The following is a 22,579-nucleotide window of genomic DNA, read 5'->3' as shown; positions in this document are numbered from 1 at the left end:
TTTTTTTTTTTATGAATTAATGAATGGATGAATTAAAATAATGTCTGCTGCTTTCAGTGTACCATTTTTCGAACAGAGAGTAGATCGCTACCTTCAGCTACAGTTTTGCTATTTCTAAGCAAATGTGAGTGCACAAGGAATTTCACCAATTAGAAAGCCATGGGTAAAGCATATTTGCATTGTCTAATATCCTAATATTCTTGCTATTAATATTATTATTGTAATAAATCTTATTTTAAGTGCTATTTTTGTTATATTTCAGAATAGAGTTCTAGTATAAGTAAAGTCTGTTGGTAAATACTGTTCTATTTAGAATGATATGGATTTCAGTTATACTATATTGTACACTGTTTAAATGTTAATATGGTTTTTATGTTATTGTAATAATTATAATTTTTGGTTATCATTATTATCATTGCATTTAGTTAATATTAATAAACAGAAGCACTTGCGAGGTATGTTTATTTTGAGTGCCATTTGACTACATGTTCTGATTGTTGAGTTTGTCTGTACATATATTTTATTCCTTTTTACAAATCCACATTTCACTTAGTTCAAATATGAATGTTTTCCCCCTCTTTTTTGTTACAGTGATTCTTAAATGTACTTGGTAATTTTATAAACCCTTGTAATAAACTATAATGTGAAAATCAATCATTCAGTTCTAATTCTTTCCTATGATCTTGCCTCATTCTGCTTAACAACATTAACAACTTCCTTTGCCACTTAGTCTCAAGGGTGTCTGGATGTGTTTTGAACATGATTTTTAAAATGATGGCTAAATATTTTAATTGTTAACCACATGCAAGTCTGTTTTACATCACCTAGGAACCACAGTATATCCCTTTGATGTTTGCAGTCATATTCTGTGACGGGAGAAGAAAACTGATCTCTTTGATGTGCACTCTTTTTGATGTGCTCAGACCTTAGTGTTTGTATATATGCACGGTAAATATACGATGAAGCAACAATACTATACACTGTAAAGTAACCACATACATCCTCAAGTTTTCACCAATACTCACAGTAGTGATATGGAGACACACACACATGCACACTGCAGACAATTCAACAAACAACAGCTTTATTCAATAGACGCCAGATGTGTTGACCAGCATTCACTTCAAAGAGCTGCCTTAGCACACAAAAAAACATCCTCACCATACATGTTCTCTTTTTTTTTTGCTTTGGAGTCTTGCTTATTCATTTATGGCTTTCTTTGTTTTTCAAAAATGTTTAGTTATTATCCAAGTATGCCCTAACAGCATTCGAGAAGTTGTTCATTAGATACTCTGCATGAAAGGATAATGCCTTCATTTAAATATGCCAGATTGTCTTTGAATAGCGCTTTATGAAAATTTAATGACAGTGACCATGATGTAAGTGAAAGCAGGAACATCTTGACAACCTGGATCACAAGAAAGGTTTCTCATTAGAAATCAATGGGGTCACTTCCTTTTCCCTTTATCTGATAACTTAATCAATACTGAAATTCAGATCAATGGTGATGATTACTCCATGACATAAAAAGCAAAAAGGTCAGAGATCATTAGAAGACATTAATAGAAGTAAAAACTGTATTGTATAAGATTTTTAATGCAAATATTTTGAGCATGATTACCCATAAAGAAATGTATAATAGTCTTGGTGGCCACTGACTATTCACCTACTGTAGCCTATTGTGTGATCTGGGTCCTCCTCCTTTATAAAACGTGCGTAGCCTACGCACAGATTTGAACTCAGAGTGTGGAGCGTTCATATTTACTTTGACGTGGAAAAGTGCTTAGCGTCACATCAGGGTCTGAGCAGACGTTCGCACTTTTCCTTGTGGCAGAAAGTTGGAGTAGGATACTGCAGGTATTTGCAAATCTAAGCAATTCTTGCCGCTCGCCATTTTCTAGTAAATGATTTGAATGTTGACTGGTGCTCTTTTATATGCTAATGGCATTAATTAGGCGACGTTTACAAAGCGGAGATCGGAAACCATTCAGCTGCGCACAATTTCAAGACCCGATTTATAACTTTCCCTTCTGGGGACGCACGTTTTTTGTCCGGTTCGTTCTCTAAATCACATATACCCACATTAAAAAAATTATTGTAAGATCAAATGTAGGGGGGTTTCGACGCAACATTTGAGGCCTCAGGTTTTTGGAAATCTAAGCCATTCTTGCCGCTCACCTTTCTCAAGTAGCCTAAAGCATTTGGACGTTGACTGGTGCTTTTATATGTTAATGACATTAATGAGGGTGTGTGTTCACAAGGCATTGATCTGAAACTATTCAGCTGCACACAATTTCAAGAACATTTGCGATTTTTAGATCTCACATCTGGAAGAGTTTTTCTTGTGTGTGTACGTTCATTCTCTGAAATACAAGTAAGCACATTTGAGAAGTGATACGATACCAAATCAGAAAGCGAGCTGATGAAAGACGGAAGCAGAACATGACTTTATCCAAAACGTTTTATTCCCCCCCCCCCCCCCCCCACTTTTTTTTTCTGTAAAAAGCAGTCCAAAGACTATTATAGCATGTTTGTTTACTCTAAAGTCACGTTTGACCGCGAGAGATTTTGCAAGATTTACAGTTCACAGTCGAGAATATGGTTGTTTGTGAATGGAATCTGTTTGTGTGTGGTGTGCTGTCTTGGTCACATTGTGGCACTCCACACACTATAGGAACAAAACTGTTAAATCTCAAATTTTCTTTCAAAAAATCGTTACGTTTGTGGTCTCTCACATTTTAAAAATCTGATAGGATTTTACAAATCTTTTAGTGTGGGCCAACCTTTACCCTCTTAGTCTTATCTGCTCTGACGCAGAACAATGGGTTCCTTTCAGTTTTCCACCCCCCTTTCCCAACCCTCCCAGGAATCCACATTTCCAACCACAATGTCTGTGAGTACGCCTGGGAGCAGATATTGGGTGGACATGAAGATGCTTCCAGGATTCTTGCGCTCTCTCCTTGTTCTCAAGGGAGAACACTTTGAGATATCCGTGATCACTACTGAGACTGCTCTGAGATAGCCATCCCTCTTCTCCACAACATTTTTGATGAGCACTCAAGATGTTCCCATTCCATTTGCACGTTTTCATGGATGAAACAAAGGACCCAAGCACATTTAACCAGTTTCAGCAAGTATATTTGGACTACATTTGGGTACAAAAGGCTGACATTTGGAAAAGCACATGTCTGGAGTTCATACAGACACTGAGCAGATTTGGGTTTCAAAAGCTGGTCGGATTGGATCTTTTGTGAACTGCAGATGACAGAACAATTACGATAATAATAAAGTTGACCATTGCATATTCTCATCATTGCTGCATAGTTGAATCTTGAAGATTATATTTGTCTGTCAATATAGGCAAACATTGAAAATGAGACTTGAAGTGCAAGTGGACATGAGTTACATGTCAAAACACTTTTCATAACTGATTCTTGCATCGCAACTGATTTATCCAGTTATTCATTTTCAGATAAGTTTCTTTTTCATTCTGGCCGTCTCTATATTCATGGCAAGAGAGCTCATGCTTTAAAATTTTTGAGGTTGTTTAGCATCAAATTTGTGATGGGAACAACCCCTGACTTGCCAAAGAAGTACACTAACATTGGGAGCGTCGTGTATCGTTACAAAGTCACGGCGATGCACGCTTTCAATTTGTGGGTAATTGCTACAAGCTGATTTGGGGTTTAAAACTTTCAGCTCAGAAACCAGGATAGAGTGATGACAGGACATGCTTGGTCCACGTTTGGTCATAGAACTACAATCAAGCCAAAACCTGCAAAACAACAGGCATTTGGTGGGGTTGGACCAAGGTAAGTATACTTGCATTGGAGAAGATCAACATCTCTTTAGGAGAAACACTATATGAGATCATACACCTGACTAGCTTGAACAGCAAATTTGATTTGGCTATGGGAGTTTGGGATAGCTGAATCAGATGTGGTTTGGAGAATCAAAATTTAATTCAGAACAGCATCTGTCAAGCAGGGAGATTTTATGTGGGGTGTTCCTTTAATACTAGTGGTTCAATCTTTCATCTTTTGTTTTTTGATTCTTTAAACCGAACCATATTAACTTCCTTTCTAATTTTCAGTCTGAATTCACAAAGCCCTCATTGTGCTCTGGGTCTGGCTAACAGAATGTAGAACCAGAGAGAGTGTACATGTCTGTGTGTGACTGCATTCAGACTTTCATTCTGGCTTGTTTATGAACAATGACCTTTCCGGAGAGTGCTTCACACCACGTCCAGACGTTCCAGTGAATGGCCATCTATGTGTCTGTTCAATCTGGTACAGTTTTTTGGGAATAATGATTGGAAATTCACAGCATGATTCATTGACACAGCAGGGTCAAGTTGGAGACTAAAATAAACTCTGGTCTGACACTGCTTAGATATTCCAGATAAAAATAACACTCAAGTCTTTCCCATAAGTACATTTTCCTCTTCAGGTATAAAGCAGGACGATTGTGATTCAAAGAGTTTTGCAAGAGGTGTAGGTGGATTTTTGACATAAACATACGGGTGGAAATGGAGCAACTTTCTAAAGGTTAGATCTGAATGATTGCATTGATCACTGTTCTTGGAAAAAAACACTCACAGATAAGGAATGAAATCCATATCATAAACATTTAGAATTTAAAATAATGCTGTTTAAATTCTTGGATCCAAAAGCACTTGAATGAATGAGGAAATGCAAAACCATGATATTGTAGAAGAAGAAAATGACTGGTTAGTTAGAAGATGAGGACAACTTAAAACCACAATGTAAAAGAAAATGCTATGAGGTTCCAGTGAGTGATAATCATCTTCAATAACCACAGGTTCAAATTTGTTCCATATGAAAATTATTCAGTTCATTACATAATTTTATTTGTCTGCTGCTTCAGATTATTTGCTGCTCAAACTGAGATACTATTACACGCACATCTATTTAAAAAGAACTGTCACAATGTTTACAGCACAGTCAAGTAAAAACATACTAATATTCTAGCCATATTTAGAGCAGTATGCCATTTCATTTTAATATTTTTCTTTAAGTAATGTAGCTGAAAAGGTCTGTTTCGATCTCTAAACGTCACAGTGTTTGCTTCACTGCATCACTCTCAGTTCCGCAGTGTTCCTGTAGAATAAACAAAATCTCTTCTCAGGACATGTCTGTTCATATCAACTTGTTTATTTTCCACTTTCTGTTTGTACCTTTTTTATTTCAAAAATTTAGCGTTAAGTTTGTCAAAAACCACATAAGACAAAATCTGTGGGCAAATGTTGCAGATGTATGGTCCAAGCTGGAGGAGATCTAAAGCATGTACTGCCAGAAAAAAATTAGAACGTTGAAAGAGGGTTGCTTTATTTTTCAGGCTCAAATAACGTTGCAACCTTGAGTGGAAATCAATCTTTAATTTTTTCTCTCTCTAAATAGTTAGTCACTGGAAAAAAAACTAACTAATGAGAAGCATAATTCTGATGAAATTATATTGAAAAGATGAAAATATTCTATTTATTTAGTTGAAGTATACACACACATCCCCGGTTTCAAAGACAAGGCTTAAGCCTACTCCCAGACTAAAATGCATTTTTGAGCTGTTTTGAGCTGAAATCAACTTATACTGGCATATCTTAAAAATATGTCAATGCCATTGTTTTGTCTCAAGATGCACACCAGTAATGTTTTTCTAAGGCATGTATAAAAGCTACTTAAATGTCCTAACTGAGCTAAGGCCTAATCATGGCTTAATCTAAGCCCTGTCTGTGAAACCAGGCCACAATGTCATGTTTGAAGATAAAATACTGTTCTTGTTAAGTTAAGAAAGTTAACATGCCACTGATGTTTTACCTAAGAAATTATTAATTGTGCTAAATTAAATGGTTAATAGTGTAATTTCTCAAATGCTACACTGAAATTCTTAATAAGTTATGAACTAGAAAAAACTTAATCAGTTGCATCAAAATTTTAACAAACTCAAAATTAACAACGTTAACAAACTCGAAGATTAAGTTAGTAGAACTTTAAATTTGGATTTTATATAAACAAGCATGTTTATATAAACATGTAATTTAATTAAATCATGACAAAGCTTAACTGTAATGAAAATATTTTAATACTGTAATTAAAATTAAAAGCTATAATACAGTTAAAAATATGAATTAAAATCTTTTTTCTATTAAGTACAATCAAACCTGAGAAAATAGAGATCATTGGAGAAACAAGCAGTCGAGTGTCAAGACAGCTTTCGAAACTGACAAAGAGGCATATTTCAACACTCAACTAGAGACTCTCGAACTGGCAAATCAAAAACACGAGCATTGCACAATGTGGACTCTAATCGACAAAATCTCAGAGAAGCCGCAAAATGCTGCAGCAAGCAAAGTCTGAATGCTCGATGGCTCTCAACCAAACTCGAAGACTGATCTAATCAGTGACTGGGGCAAGTACTTCTACAAACTCTTCAACAACAAGAGTGATTTCAACAATGAGTCCAATGCAAGAGGAAGTGATGAGAGCGATTGAACTTAAGTGGAACAAGTCACCAGGACCCGATTACACAATTACGGCAGAAGTCCTCAAAGACGGCGGCGAATTCATAGTGAATTGCACAAATTGCTTCGCACTGCTTAAAAAGGGCAACAGCTGATGAACAACTTCAGAGGAATCAGCTTGACGTCCATAGCAGCAAAAACATACAATCACATTCTCTTCAACCGCATCCAGAATCAAATCGACAAGCTGCTCAGAAGCAACCAGGCAGGATTCAGGAGCGGGCGCAGCTGCGCACAGCAGATCCACATCCTGCGAAGAGTCATCGAAAGGAGCAAGAGCACAACTACTACCTGCGACACTACGGCATCCCACAAAAGATCGTTGATGCTATCCGAGTCTTGTATGATGGATCGGCAAACCAGGGGAAGGGCCAGCTTTCAGAGCCATTCGCTGTCACAACTGGAGTATTACAAGGCGACGTTCTAGCTCCATTCCTATTCATCATAGTAATAGATTACGTCTCCAGGCTATCTGCTGGAAGCTTTGGATACCTTACACATAAAGGTCCTCTGTCCAGGAGTAATACGAGACCGCAATGCGGTACAGCAATAGCCAAAGAATCTAGAGCCGAACGCAAACTTAACGATTTCGCATTTGCCGACGATATTTCACTCCTGGAAATTGATCTCACCAGGGCACAACAACAGCTCACCCAACTACAAAAAAAGCTGGCACAGTCTAGAATTAAATGAGGAGAAGACTGTCCAAGTCTGAATGCTTCCGGTGACAATGAACAACATCTACTAATCAACGGAAAGGACGTTGAAATTGTCTACAAATTCAAGTATCTTGGATCTTACATAATATCGACGGAGAAAGACATCCTCTCTTGCATGGGTGGCCTTTACCAAGTTAAAGAAGCTGCTCACCGATCACCACCCAAGCCAACGATAGAATTCAGGACTCGGCTCTTTAATGCAACTTGCCTATCTGTGCTGCTTTATGGTTGCGAGACATGGGTTCCAACGAAAGTGAGAAGAGCTACCAAACCATGCTGGAAATTAGACAAGCAGAGACAAACGAGGAACTCTACAGACTTACCAAACAATGTCCAGTCAGCGTGACCATCTGCAAGCAACAAGTAAAGTTCGTGGGCCACTGTGTTCGCATGGAAAAGAATGAACCAGCCCACATCTACGCCATCTAACACTCAGAAGTCAGCGATAAGAACAAGTGAGGAGCCCCTCGCCTAACTTTCAGACACAAAATCCGGAGCTATATCGACGAGTACAACAAAAGTCAAAAAGCCTGCAGCGAAGAGCAGTCAGTCACTCACCCATGTCGAAAGGAAAGAGCAAACAAAAGTGATCATCAGCATTGTCAAGAATAGAGAATTGTGGAAACATATTGTTGAGCTCCAAATTAACGGCACCAAATTAACTTGTTCATCATAAAATTCATCTGTTTGAGCTTGATGCTGACAGATATAACATCAGTTATGAAAGTGAGTTTGAGGCACAACTATATGTTTGTTCAAACAATGGAAGATGGAAGAAAGTTTGTTTTTCGACACACTTCATCTCTGCATTTGATCACTTTTTTAAAAACAAATTTTTAGCATCTTACCTGCAGGTACAATTGAGTTGAATGAGTACAATCAGAACACTGTCTCTGTAGCAGAGTTGCAGATCCTAAAGTCTCTGACAAACTGCATGATGAGTCACAAAATTGTCAAGTGTCCAGAATTCAATTAACACATCACAGCAACATATTCCTGCCTTCCCTATCAAATAAAGCTTGTCCAAGTGACACCATCGGGACACCACACCCTGTTTGAGCTGCTTCTAAACATGCGTTTGATCTCTAGTCTCAACAAAACATGCTAAATGACACATTAAGGTCACTGACAGTGTAACGAGAGTTCAGCACTCTTTTGTGGTGGTGTATCTGTCAAACTGTTTTGTCTTGGTGGTCACAAGTTTGTCTTAGTGGTAGTCACTGGCCACTAACGTTCGGACAAAGCCCATGTCTACAGGTTCATTCATTTTCTGGAGTGTCATGTCAGGTCACAACCCCTAAATCATCAGGACTCCAAATCGCAACAGCATGATCTGGAATAGATTTACACTGAAATAAACTTCAGATGTGTGCACCTCTCTTTGCTTCCATTCATCCTCTCTTAACCGCTTGCAATTTCTTAACTGAGACATTCAGACGCGTTTCTGGATGGGCACTTTTTTTCTGGACGGGCCCAGCGGAGGTATTGCTAATGTGAATTGGCTGAGCGAACCAAAGCCCCATATCCTGTGTTTTCATTGAGTCTTTCTCTCCAGCCCCGGGAGTACAAAAGCTGGGCTAATTAGTGCACCGCTGGTCTTTCTTCTCCTGCTCAAGTACAGATATCTGAGGTTTCATTTCTCATCTGGCTCGTTCTGTGGCCATCGCAATCAGTTGGAGCATTTAAACCTCCCTGCCGGACAGCTCACAGTGTCATTGGGAAAAACAGTACCGGGAATGAAACTTTTCTTGGATCCTGTAAGCCAAATGCCCAGTCACGGTAACCTAAACCATCCTGGAAATCAAGTACAGTTCAAAAAATCAAATAAATGTGAATCTCAGAGAGTGGTGATAATATTGCTGTGTAGATTAATGCTTTCCTATTGACTTCTGGCTTGCTTAGTTGGGGACATTTAATATTCAACAATATTATAGATCTGCCTTAAAGGTGGACGATGATGAAATTGTTTTTTGTATTATTTTCATGTTATCACTGTGAAGCTGCTTTGATACAATCTGTATTGTAAAAAGCGCTATATAAATAAAGGTGACTTGACTTGACTTGACCTAATTCGCCAGATAAATTTTGTCTTTGAACTTCGGTTTTTGCGGTAGCTCTGTATATTTCTACGGCATCGCTGTCGAAGAGTAATTACCTGGTGAAGTGGATTTACTTATTGTAGAGTTCACAAAAGTTATCATGAGCATTGTAATGTTTGAAGCAGATGTCATAACAAATTTCAGTAGACCGGGATGATTTTAAAATGAGCGGTTCATTGATAAATCCGTAAAATCTTACCTCCATGCTGTGGAAATACAAACTGGAAGAAAGAGCGCAGTGCGTAAAAGGGGCGGCGCTACATAAGGTTTATAAACTGCATTTATTCAAAATATACAGAGAAGAACAAACATTTACAGAGAATTAAGCATTGTAGCATTGTTAAGATGCATTCACACAGGATAAGATGTCTTCTGTGTCATTTAAAAAGATCATTAAACTGCAGGGAGACTAGATGGTTTAATCGCAATGCTCTCAGTGTGTCGATGTCACAGTTTAGCGCCACATGTAGCACATTAAGGGGTCAGGGAATGAACTTTGATTAACTTCTACAAACCCCACTGTCGGCTGCTTCGCTGATGACCTCACACGCTCATTCACACAAATGCGCTCGCACACCGACCATAAGTCAAGATGAGTTCATCTGTAAAGTTCACACCAATAAATTACGCAGCACAGCAGTAAGTCAAGCTTTTGGTCGTGGCACTGAGAGAGAAAAAAATGATGTCATTTTTAAATCCATATCTAAAAACTGAAACACACAAGATACTAAATGGAATAGCTGTTATGAAGCAGGATGAAAATCTAATTTTCTCTCTTTAATAAACCGGTGTGGTTTCATCTCCATTGTGGTTTACTGGTTAACTTATCAGGGTGCAGCATTAAACCATAAAAGGCAAAGATTTCTAAATTAGAGCACTTATTGTAGACTTGTATTTAACACAGAACGTCTGGAGTTTACCCCAGGGTGGGTTCACTCTAAAGTGGATCTGAAAGGCCGTTCTTTACCAATGTCTTGAAATTATGGTCATGTAAGTTAAATATAAACCCTGAAAGGCTAATGGAATCATACTTTATTTCCATACTCATGGTGGAAGCTGTTTTAGGCTGCCATTAATGCAGTCGTCTCCTCTGCTGGCAGGTGTCTCTTAATAGATGGGCTTTTCTTCCACTATACTGGAAACATATGTTTCATATCCATATTCTCCAATGCAGTTACGAAATATTCTGTGGTTCAGCGAAGCAGCCAAAACATTTTGCAGCGAAAGAGTGACACGAGTGCTTTGTCTACATGCAGGAACCTCAAAGACACAAACAGAGGAGAAGGGAAAAAAGAAGTTGAAGAGGTAAGGGGAAAAGAGGAGAGATGTGAGAAGATAATGAAAAACAGAAGATGTGGACGGATTGTAGGAGCACTGAAGAAAGAGAGAGAGAGGGAATGAAGAGTCTAAAGTAAAAACCTTGGGTATTTTATCCAGTCATCTTGGTAAAGGCCGGTCTGGAGTCGGTAATTGGATTCATATTTCAGGACGCGCGATGGGGCGATACTGATCTACAAGAAGCCCCCCTGCCAACTCCGCAAATCAACACACGTGAAGCGGTGGAGTCGCTGTAAAAATAAGAGATTTAGAAAAGAAAAATCACAAGTTTGCATTACCATTTTGCATTATCATATACATTTACTTGCTGCTCCACTCAAACTCAATGTTTTAAAACTTTTTTAGCTGTAAACAATGTTAATCGTTATGCTAACATCCACCATTTAAAAATCATACTCTTTCTTTAAAACTTCCAAAAACGTTAGCAAACTCAAATTCACACACGCACACACACAAATCAAGCACAGGGAGCATTTCTGACTTCATGATTCTGCCTTAATATGAGCAGTCGCTCTTTATTTTCGCTTAGCCTGAAGAATTTCTGTCATCTACCTCAATCAGAGGCCTGTCCACACAAACACACTTATTGTACATGCACGCACATAGCATGGACACACACATGCCTCTGGCCTTTCAAAATAAGAGCTATAGAGAATTGAATCCAGATGATGGGTGAAGAGATAGATAGATGAAGGATTCAACGTCAGATCTGATGGTATTAGATGCGCATGTGGGTATGAGAAGTCAAGGGACATGTTTGTCACCAGATTTGGAGAATATATGGTGACTAACATGTCCTGTGATTTAACAGTGATAAATGATTTCAAGCAGTCATGAAACTTCAAAAAACAATGTTATCAACAATGTCATAACAAATGTATCAAAGTGCCTGAAAAAAGTATTGCATCCATTTACACCAATTCTGTGAAATTTACATGTATTTATTTTGATATGATATTTATACCTTTTTTGTCACTGGTGTCTGCTGGGCTGTAATACAATAAAGTCAACAAAAGTTTTCATTTACGCTACATAATAATGTCAAGAATGGTAAAAAAAAAAAGAAAAGAAAAAAAGATACCAAACTATTTTTAAGTTCAAAAACTTAATTGAATTCAATCAACATTTTTTGAGAATGACTCATGTGCACACACTCTTCTACTTACTTGTGCTTTGTTTATTCAGGGCAGCCATATTTAAAACACTCATTATAGCATCTTGTCATCACATGCTCTTGACATGTTTGATTTACTGCTGTCAGTGTGCAGTTCCAGTCTATAATATGAAGCAGCATATCAAATGACCACATATTTTCTTTTCAGTGGCTGGGAACATAATGTCTTACCCTCTAAATGACCTTTGTGTTGTCTGACTAAGAAAAGGGAGGAAATGGGATCAGGACAGCCTTATAGAGGGCTCCTCGAGAAGATTGGTGTTGGCATGCTTATCAGCAGTGGGTGCTAGCAGGAACAGATATGGGACACAACAACACACTGCAGAGATTTACAGATATGCAGTTCTGTACACCTTTGTGAGGAAGCTGAGATGATGAGTCGTGTCCTCCGCGTAACCCGGTGACCGCTGGAGATCCACCATCTGGCTGGAAGATGCTTTGCTCTCCACGGCTGCATAACACACTGTCTGTATCAGCCCAATTTGCTTTTATCTCCACACACTTATTACATCATCCATTGGTCTCCTAGTGTGTGTTTCAGTTTCTATCACTCATGCCTTATTTTAGATCTGGCTTGTTTTACTCACTCACACACACACCCCTCACCGCCTGACTGTAATAACAATGACTTAGTCAACAAAATACATTATGCTCCTCTCTCTCTGTGGACCTAAGAACATCTTTGTGGTTCTCTCTCTCTCTCTCTCTCTCTCTCTCTCTCTCTCTCTCTCTCTCTCTCTCTCTCTCTCTCTCTCTCTCTCTGTCTCTCTGTCTCTCTCTCTCTCTCTCGCCTGAGGCTGCACACAATGGACTCTGAGGTAGTTGTCCAAGCAGCGCTGTGAGAAGTTGCATCAGTGTGCCACAAGAAATGATTCACTCTATTTTACACTGCTGTCATTTAGAAGAAAGCTACTACATCCGTTGGGGTTAAATGTCATTGACTTAAGGGAGCATCTATTTAAAAACACTAGATCTCTGATGTCTCGTATGAGGTTATCAGTACACAACACAATCATTAGGAGCACTAATGATTTTATGCCATTACAGGAATGGAGTATACTTGTGAGACTTGAGAAAACCTGAGAAAACGAACATGCTAAATTGTATGCAGTGCTCACCACAAACAAACACACATCCTATCGTTTTGAAAATGCCATCTCTCACCTTAGTGTTGTTCGCTCTCTGAGTTCAATCTAGGACAGCAGCAAAAAAATAGCCATGGTAACTTGTTGACATGAGAAATGGCAGAACACATGCTGATGCCAGTGTGAGCTCATATCCACACAAAGTAGCATACTGTCAGAGTATGTAGTGCTTTAATTGAAGACCGTTCTATGTAACGGGCATATTGGAAAACACCTACATTTTTGCAAAAATTAGAAAATGTACCTAATCATACAATTGAGCAAGCTGCAATCGAACAAGCTGCAAGCGAGCGCCGTCTTGTGGTGCCATCTCAAAGAGGCACAAAATCTCTTTCTCGGACCTTTACCATGACTGTTCCCTACTGGTGGAATGATCTGCCTAACTCAGCCAGAGCCGCTGAGTCCGTACCCATTTTTAAGAAATTGCTGAAGACGTATCTTTTTCGGCAGCATTTAATCCAGTAATACTAACACACTCTTCTCTATTCTAACAAAAAAAAAAAAAAAAAAAAAAAAAAAAAAAGTACTGTACGTTGGATTGTACTGTGAAGGGTCATAGCACTTACATACTGTTGGTCTACTGCTAGTTTAATTGCTTCTATTGTTTCTCATTTGTAAGTCGCTTTGGATAAAAGCGTCTGCTAAATGAATAAATGTAAATGTAAATGTAATTCACTCCAGTTTCCAGTTTCACTACAGTGCCTGCAGGATATGATTACAGGGCAGATTATTGATTAATAAAGATTAATAAAGTACTATAGTGAATGATAAATTGAACATTAATTGAACATTGAATAATAAATTGTTACATTTGTATCACATAACCATCTTGATATGTATGGCCTTTCTGGCATAGTAAGCTTGCTTAGTAGCTCACTTGATACAGAATTGCTCTTGAATGTTCAGTGGAACACGTGTTCACTGTCCCGGAAAAAGAGTCCAAAGACTTCCAATGCATTTGCATCTTACAGAGCATTAGCCTTTTAGCACCACTTACTACACATGTATTTTCCGAACTGTTGCGATATGTACAACCAACGTAATAAAATTTTGGTTGAAAATTTAACCTGCTTTTAGGTATTAACTCTGAACGTTGCTGTAAAACATTCAAGAAGCAAAGTAATAGAATTTGCATTTAATCTAGGGGGGTTAATCATTAAGATTAATCTTAATAGCTATACTCATTTATACCAAACATTTTATAACACACCTCTCCATGATATGAGGGGTTTTATCTTTTTTTTTTATATATTCATGTAGATACATTAACTTAATTTAACGAGTTGGTTTGCCAACCCCTGCCTACGCCTAGAGCCGGCCCTGGTCCAATGGACAAAAAACAGTTGAAACATATTTCAAAATTTATTGTATTTTCAGATTGACATACAGTAGGTTTAGGATGACATGAGGGTGAGTAAATGATGATACAGTTTTTATTTTTAGGCTAATTCTAAGCCTAATTCTAATTCTAATTCTAAGTCAAAGTCAGACAGTATAACCAAGCTGTACACATAAATGTTTGATTTTTGGAAGCTGACAGGGTGCTTTCATCACTCATCAGAAACCCTGTTCTCTCTGTTCTCCCCCATGGCTTCTCTCAGATGACGAACGTACAGCATCTCCCCTCAATCCCTCAACAACTACTCGTTGTGCTCCGTTTGGTGCAGATGTTAAAGATCCTGTTTGCACGTTTTTAATGACCAAATAAATAAATCATTTTTTTTTTGCATGTCACAGACCAAGAATCATGTTGGAATCGGTCCGATCTGATTGTCTCCCAAACAGATTGTCTAAGTTGTTTCGAGGCCTGAATACAAGCCTGCAACTGTGAGCCCTTGAGAACTAGCCCTATAAACAATGTCTGACTTGATATGATTTTGACAACAACTATGTTTCTGTCAGGACCACTATCGGCAAATATGATTAACAATTAGCATACAGTTTGAATTGGCGGTATGGTTCCGTTCTGGGCGAGAACTCCCTGCGCATCCATGCAGCCTAGCATGGATAAGAGCAGGGAGAGCAGCAATAACCCCCCTTGGGGTAAACAGAACAGAACCAATGCATGCAAATATATTTAATTCAAGATTTTAAAGCACAACATAATTCGAGAATTTATTCTGATTCAAGGGGAATCAGAATGCCAAATCCTGTCTGGATGAGAGGAGGAGCTGGGGATGGAGGAGGGTAATTCGCTCCTGAGAAACGCGATAACTGCTGATAATACTGAAGGAGCTTATATATGTATACAGTGATAGGCATCGTATTCCTATAGGTAGATGTGGATCAGCTGAGAGTCAGCTTGACTAACGTGACCTGCCAGAACTAACGCTACGCTTGATAATGTTTTTTGTGTGTGCAATTTTACTTACAAAGAGTCAGGGACATTACCGGCAAGTGTCAAGCACAAAGAAGAAACAACAGCAGCAAAGGGAAAAAAAGCGAGTGCAACAAGCTGAAAGCAACTTGAAGTATAATATAATTCAATATCTATAAAGAAAGAAACTAGGCAAAATTGAACAGATCTTGTTTTCATTAACAACATTATTAACAGAAACATCGCCAACACCTGCACTCTATTTGCTACTGCTGACCTGCTAACCTCTTCAACTATAGGTCTCTGTGAACTACTTTCTAACAGCAATGGCAAAAGAGTTTGAATTATCTATTATTAGATTGGCGATTAGAACCTCTAAGTATTCGTAGAAGACACTGGGAAAATGGAAAAAGACTATAGAGAGGAAAGAGAGAATGAATGAAAATGCATGTAATAAGACAACATTGCAACATTACAACGCCCTTCCAAATCAATCACTGTTCTCAATTCATTCTTTTTTCCCTTTCACCAAAGTTTGACCCAAGTGTTTCAAGACACTTAATAACAGAAAAATCCTTGTTGAAGGCAGTGACATGACATCATAGTCATATTGACGTCAAATAAGTGGCAGGCACAGCTGAAGTCTAATGTGTCCAACTGCACTATTGAGAAACTAATGGAGGCATCAAGTCAAGTATAAGAGAGTTAAGAAACAGATTACTCACACTAGGGAGTGAGAGTGTGCACAAGGTGCTGGCTGAAGACCCGTGTCCTGCTTCTCATCACTTTTTCCATGATGATTTTCAACGACCTGGTCACTGTCCGTCATTTCCTAATTGAAACAATAAAAGGCATTTTTGTGTTTGCATATTGACAATTCAGTTCACTGGTGTGTGTGTGAGAGAGATTTACTTGACAGCAAAAAGTGACCCAGACCACTTTGTCTCTGCTTTTACGTTTTTATGAACATTTATAGATCACATATCTCCATATTAATACATTTCGACGCTCTCTCACTGATCCAGACAAATGCAAAATGACTTTCGTCCAATAAAACACATGCTCTGAACTCTGTAATCAAATTCATTTTCAGATAATCTTCAGAAATGACATGTGTAAACTCACAGTTAAGGTTTTGTGGTCGGCGTAAGGTTTGCTGTGCTTCCTACATCTAAACCTTCTTTTCATCCTCCATCCTTTCATTTCCATGTGACAAGCCATTAATCATACAGATAAAGAGAAAATAATTACAGTCATGGTCAAATTTCTTCAAGTGATGTGGTTCGGAACCAAGAGAAATACATATTTTACATCTGCAGAAACACTGATTCATGATTTAGACATTGTGAAAGCAAATTGTGCATGGGTTCAAATGCTTTTAGCTTTCGTAATGGTCACAGTGGCCAAGTCGAGTGATAAACAGCCATGACAAGTGTTTTAAGTGGTCGAATGTATGATTTCAGGGGGCTTGTCGCATAACGCCGCAAAAATGTGCTGACATCATAGACCTTAAATTTAATCTGATTTAAAACATATTGAAGTTTATCAGAGTAAAAACCCCTAGTTGGCTTGGAAAGGTGCCTGTGATGGCACAAGACCGTCTGGCTTTGATGATGTCACCGGCAATACAGAGGACCGTTTTGACCTCTGATGTCATGCCTATGATGGTCCAGACACTTAAAGAGACATCAGTCAAACGTGCTTAGCCACACAGGCAGACGGAGAGACAGAGGAATGAAATAGTGTGGAAGAGAAAAAGAATATTTTCCATTTGAATTAATGGAAATTTATGAATGTGCCTGTATTCCATGCAAACCTGAGGCAATAGGAAAGGAAGGTCACTATGTGTGTCAGACATTCTTGGAAGGCGCTGGAAACCTCTGCGGCCTGGGGAGAGAGGTTTATGGAATGGTTGTGAAATATGGCAGCAAGGTCACAGAAAGGGTGACAACTTGGGTCATCAGAATTGCACCGAGGCCCCAAAGCGCTGGATTACCCAGCAGCTTCTCTCTCTCTCTCTCTTTTTTTTTTACCTTTAATTACACTCTCCCGCAGTGTCTTTGGGGAGATTTGTAACATGGAGGCACCTGCATCAGAGAATAGTGTGAACAAACGAATAAGGTCAAACAGAGTTGGCAATTCCTTGATGACTCCCACACTTTCAAATCTCTTAATTGTGTTCAGTATACACATCTATGCACCGCCTCGATGGCCCCTGCAAAAATAAACACACACACACATGCTAACTCCAGCACATCTGTTGCAGGAAATCTGTGAGTTTAACCTTACAAGCAGCCTGGGATTAACTAAACCCAGAGCTAACCCCCACCAGGGACAGATAAATCCTCTTCTCACCTCTGCTAGAGAGCGATGAGCTACCTACACATCCTCCATGGGGCTCCCCCCACACTTAAAAACCTACAGCTGATCCTGATTCAACAAGAGAGAGGTTAAAAGTTTAGCCCTGGAGGGTTTTAAGGGCTCAAGGCAACGGTGTTCGGTCTGCAATCCCAGCTTGAACTCAATAAACAGGCTAGTTAGCTAAGCTGTTGAAACACTACAGTGTACATGGATAGTTGTATGCAATAAAAAAGGAATGTACAATTTATCTGTACCATATTGGTTACAGACGCTCATTCTCATTCACCTCATTGCAGAAAGATTACGGCGCATTGCAGCGGTCTCTCCACCCCATGCACAGCTACATGTAAGTGTAGTAAGATCTTTCTCTGGGCACTTCAGCAATCTGAAAAGAGCAGCTTTCCTCTAAGATAGCAAAACGCTAATGGAGAGTGTCCTTTTAAAGATGCCTATCCGCCTGTGTGCGCCTGTGTGTTTCTGGTTGAACTTGATACATGGTTGCAGTTGATACATGTCAGCCTTGGAAGGCTTTCTAGTTAGAGAGAGAGAGTCACCTCAGCCGCTCCTCATGCAAGTCCTTCTGGAATCAGGATTGATGCAGGAACTGCATTCGGCGACTGACTTCACTCTCAGAGCAACAAAAGTCGCGATGCAGGCTCTCAGCCAGACAATGTCCAAATTAGGGGTCCAGGAAAATCTTAAATCTTGCAGAGATGAGGGAGGACGACAAAGTACACTTTCTCGATGCCCTCATCTTGCAGGTTGGCCTCTTCGGCGACACCATCGAGGACTTTGACAAGCAGTTCTCCACAGCAAAAGAAGAAGACCTGAGCGACACATCTTGCCTTGGCGTGATGCCAACGGACTGCCGAGGTCACACTCATCATCTGCTTGTCTCCGAGGGCACCCGCCGTTCTTAATGATCTCTTAGGCTTATTCTAGCTCACTTTAAAGATTTATTGTGTGCTTATATGGATCTGGTGCTCAGCCGTCTCAGTTGATTGGAGCTTCAGGTCAACTAGGAAAAGAACAAGCTCTCTCCAGTGCAGTACATCTCTTTTCACGAGATGGAGTTGGACTCAGTCATTATGACGGTGCATATCATGAACAAGCGTATCCAGTCATGCTGAATTGCCTGAATGTATTCAGAGGAAAAACAGTAGTCCCACTGAAACAATTTCAGAGGCTCCTGGGGCATATGGTGTCCTCGGTGGAAGTAACACCGCTCGGGTGGATGCATATGAGACCAGTTCAGCTTTGGCTTCAGACTCGAGTCCAAGATGGGCATTGCGCCGTGATACGCATTGAATAGAATTTGGACAGACCTTTCATTCCTGCGGGCAGGGGTTTCCCTAAAATAAGTGTCCAGGCACATTGTTGTCAATCTAGATGCGTCCAAGTCAGGCTGGTGCTCTGTATGCAATGGACATGCAGCCCCGGGCTCCTGCACAGGAACTCGAGTGTGCTGGCATATCAATTGCCTCGAGTTGATAACAGTGTTGCTGGCCCTGCGGAGATTTCGACTGTTGATCAAGGGCAAGCATGTGTTGTGACCCCTGGACGGTAAGTGGAAGACTTGAGTGGGCTATCACCAGCAGTGATAGACACCATCACTCAGGCTAGATCTATGCTTTGAAGTGGAGTCTGTTCTCTAACTGGTGTGCTTCCAGAGGGGAAGATGCTTTCCTTCCTGCAGGAGAGGTTGGAAGGTCGGCTGTCCCTTTCAACCCCGAAAGTGTATGTGGCTGCCATAGTGGCCCATCATGACTCAGTGGATGGTAAGTCTTCACGGAAGCACAACCTGATCATCAGGTTCCTTAGAGGTGCGAGAAGGTTGAATCATCCTAGGCCACGCCTTATTCCCTGATGGGATCTTCCTTTTGAGCCTCTGGAGTCAGTTGAGCTAAGGTCCCTCGTATTGAAGACGATGCTCCTGACCGCTCTTACTTCCATCAAGAGGTTGGGGGACCTGCAGCTGTTCCCTGTCAATGAAACGTGCCACACAGTGCCTTTCCCCTCCCTGAGGTGATAATGTGCGCTTTTTGTCCATGTGTGTTCCCCAGTCCGGCAAATCCTGGATGTATCTTACTTTTCAGCACCCTGCGGCAGTCGAAATCGGTGGACGAACTTCTGATGCATGCCCTTTCGGGTCAGCCTGTATACTGGAGCTAGGTGTCCATTTGTATAGATTACCTGATGGTAATCCCATATGATGTATCGTCCACGATACGGTTTCCCTGACAGTAAACTTGTGTTCTCCCCTTGGCAGAACCCGTCTCTGCCGTCAGTCGCTAAGTTTGTAGTAGTTCCCGTCTTTTTTGGCAGGACCTACCGCAAAGGACTTTCTTTCATATGTGATACTTCCCCGGTGTAAATCCATGTGATGTATTCTCCACATACTAACCTCCCTTTCGGGTAGGATGTGGTCTCCGCAGTGTTCTTTCTCCCATCTGGGAGGATGAGTGCTTCCTCACCACTCTGGTCTGCATCAGCTGTAGATTTTTCCTATAACCCCCTAAAAGAATAGGAAAGGTCAAGGAAGTTTGGCTAAAGTGACCTATTCCCATTATAAGTACTGTCCTTTCAGTCCCTGAATGGTATGAAGGACTACAGGGCTTACATGGGGCGCTGGATAGGTTTCGATGTCACTCCGGCCACAACACTGAACTGCCCGCTGAAACACTCTCGGGTCCTCAGTATAAACCTAAATGAGTGATCCATGTCAGTACCTTTTATACCTGTAGGTATGAGGGAGTGGCACATGCAAATTTCATTCTCCAATTCTCATTGGCCTTTTCTGAAGTACCAGAGGTGTTTGGGGCTCAACTTTCAACAGTACAACAGTAACAGATACCTTTTTTCATAGTGTATGTTGTAATGATGTGATGCAATTAAAACCTTTTTTATTATTATTATTTTTGACAAAATAGTATCAAACAATAACATTGGCCACATATCGGTTATCACTTATCAAAAATAATATGAAAATAAATAATTGTCAATAGCAATCACATATGACATTTTATTTTACACTTTAGAAAGAAGTCACTTATTTTCACAATGACTTAAATTTATTCTTAAAAATGTGGTAAAACCAGCAATATTGCGAAATATATATATATAATTTAAATTGCTTATGTAGGCCTATATTAAAATGCCTATAAAATGCAAAAGGTTGATAACATGCAATTTTTATATGGTTTACAGTACTTTGTGGAAGTATAAATTAAATTTTGTCAGTTGTGTTTATACGGTTGATAAAGAGAAAACATAAGACAGAATAACTGGTAAAAGCCAAAGTGGCAAAGTCCCAGCTGCTGTTGCTCAATTCACCTCACATGAATCTTTAAGTGCAACAACTAGACAATGTCTGCTGCACACTGAAAAGGAACGTGTAGAAGAATGCTCACAGATAACATTTTATGATTGTGTCACATTTACAGTTCTACAGACAATTTATGAAAGAAACTATAGCGAGTTGAGAAACATATTAACACTAAAGAGCAGGGCAGAAGTCATACTATAAAATCTTTGGCATCCCATTCCTTGACAAAACACCTCGGGAGAGAAAGTGAAATGTGTTGACTCAAAATTAAGTTTCATCAAGGCAGTTAAAGCTCCACAGCTAAAACAGCACCAATCCAGAGGCCAGATAGCATTTATGTAACTCTCTCAACTTTGACCTTTACTGCCTCTGATGACCCTTTGTCATCTATGTGACACGTCACTTAGGTGCTTCTAGAAATTTTGTTTTGCTGCCCTGATTTCAACCTTTCGTCCTCTGCCCTCTCACTCTCCCTTTCAGTTGTTTTCTTCTCCTCTGCTTGTTCGTGACCAAACGCTCTCCCTCCATTATTTACTCTTCCCTTTGTTTCTATTTTCTATAGGAAAGCAATCGCAATGTTCGATTCTGGTGAGCGCATGAGGGTGTACCGCAAATGTGGTCTGGATGAGCATGTATGTGTGTGTGTGGGGTTTATGCCCTGTGACCCTCCTCATCCCCAAACAAGGACACTAATTCAACCATGAATCATAATGGAGTCCAGTTGTGGCTTGTCGCTTGTTTGTTTCTTCCCCTGAAAGATTTACCCATGCACGTCCCGAAGGATCATATCTTGCTCGTTCGTTCTCTCTTTCTTCCTCTGTTGTATTTTTTTTTTCACAGCACATACACAGATGTCAGTGAAAGAATGAGGAGATAGAGACTGTAAGCGACTGCCTTGGCAGAGGAACTTAGATAACGGTACGATAATCAGATAACCGGGAAGTATGATAAGAGCTGTTTATGTCAACCTATCATATTGCGTTTCCACCCATATTTTGATAATACTTCTGGTGTACATGTTTGGGTGCAATCTCTTGCTTTTTTCTCACAATATTTTTTGATTATCTATCATTCAATAGGGCAACAACAGTCTGTTAGCAAATAATGTGTCAAATATTTAGTATAAATATTGACAAATCTACAATTATTTATAATAACAAAACCATATTTTGCACATACAGGATTTCAGTAAAATGAAATATTGTGAATTATTTTTCAATTCAATACAATTCAAAATGACTGTTTTCTATTTGAATATATTTTAAAATGTAATTAATTCCTTTGATGGCAAAGCTGAATATTCAGCATCATTACTCCAGTCTTCAGTGTCACACAATCCCTCAGAAATCATTTTAATATGATGATTTAGTGCTTAAGAAGCATTTATTATTATTATCAGTGTTGAAAACAGTGCACAGCTGCTTTATATTTTTGTGGGAACCGCAATACATGTTTTTCAGAATTCTTTGATGAATGTAAAGTTCAAAAGAACAGCATTAATTTTAAATAGAAACCCTTTGTAACATTTTAAATTTCTTTACATGTCATTTACTGTTGTGATTA

The sequence above is a fragment of the Phoxinus phoxinus genome, assembly GCF_949152265.1.
Source record: "Phoxinus phoxinus genome assembly, chromosome: 2".
Lineage (NCBI taxonomy): Eukaryota > Metazoa > Chordata > Actinopteri > Cypriniformes > Leuciscidae > Phoxinus > Phoxinus phoxinus.
Note: the sequence above shows the minus strand (reverse complement) of the source record.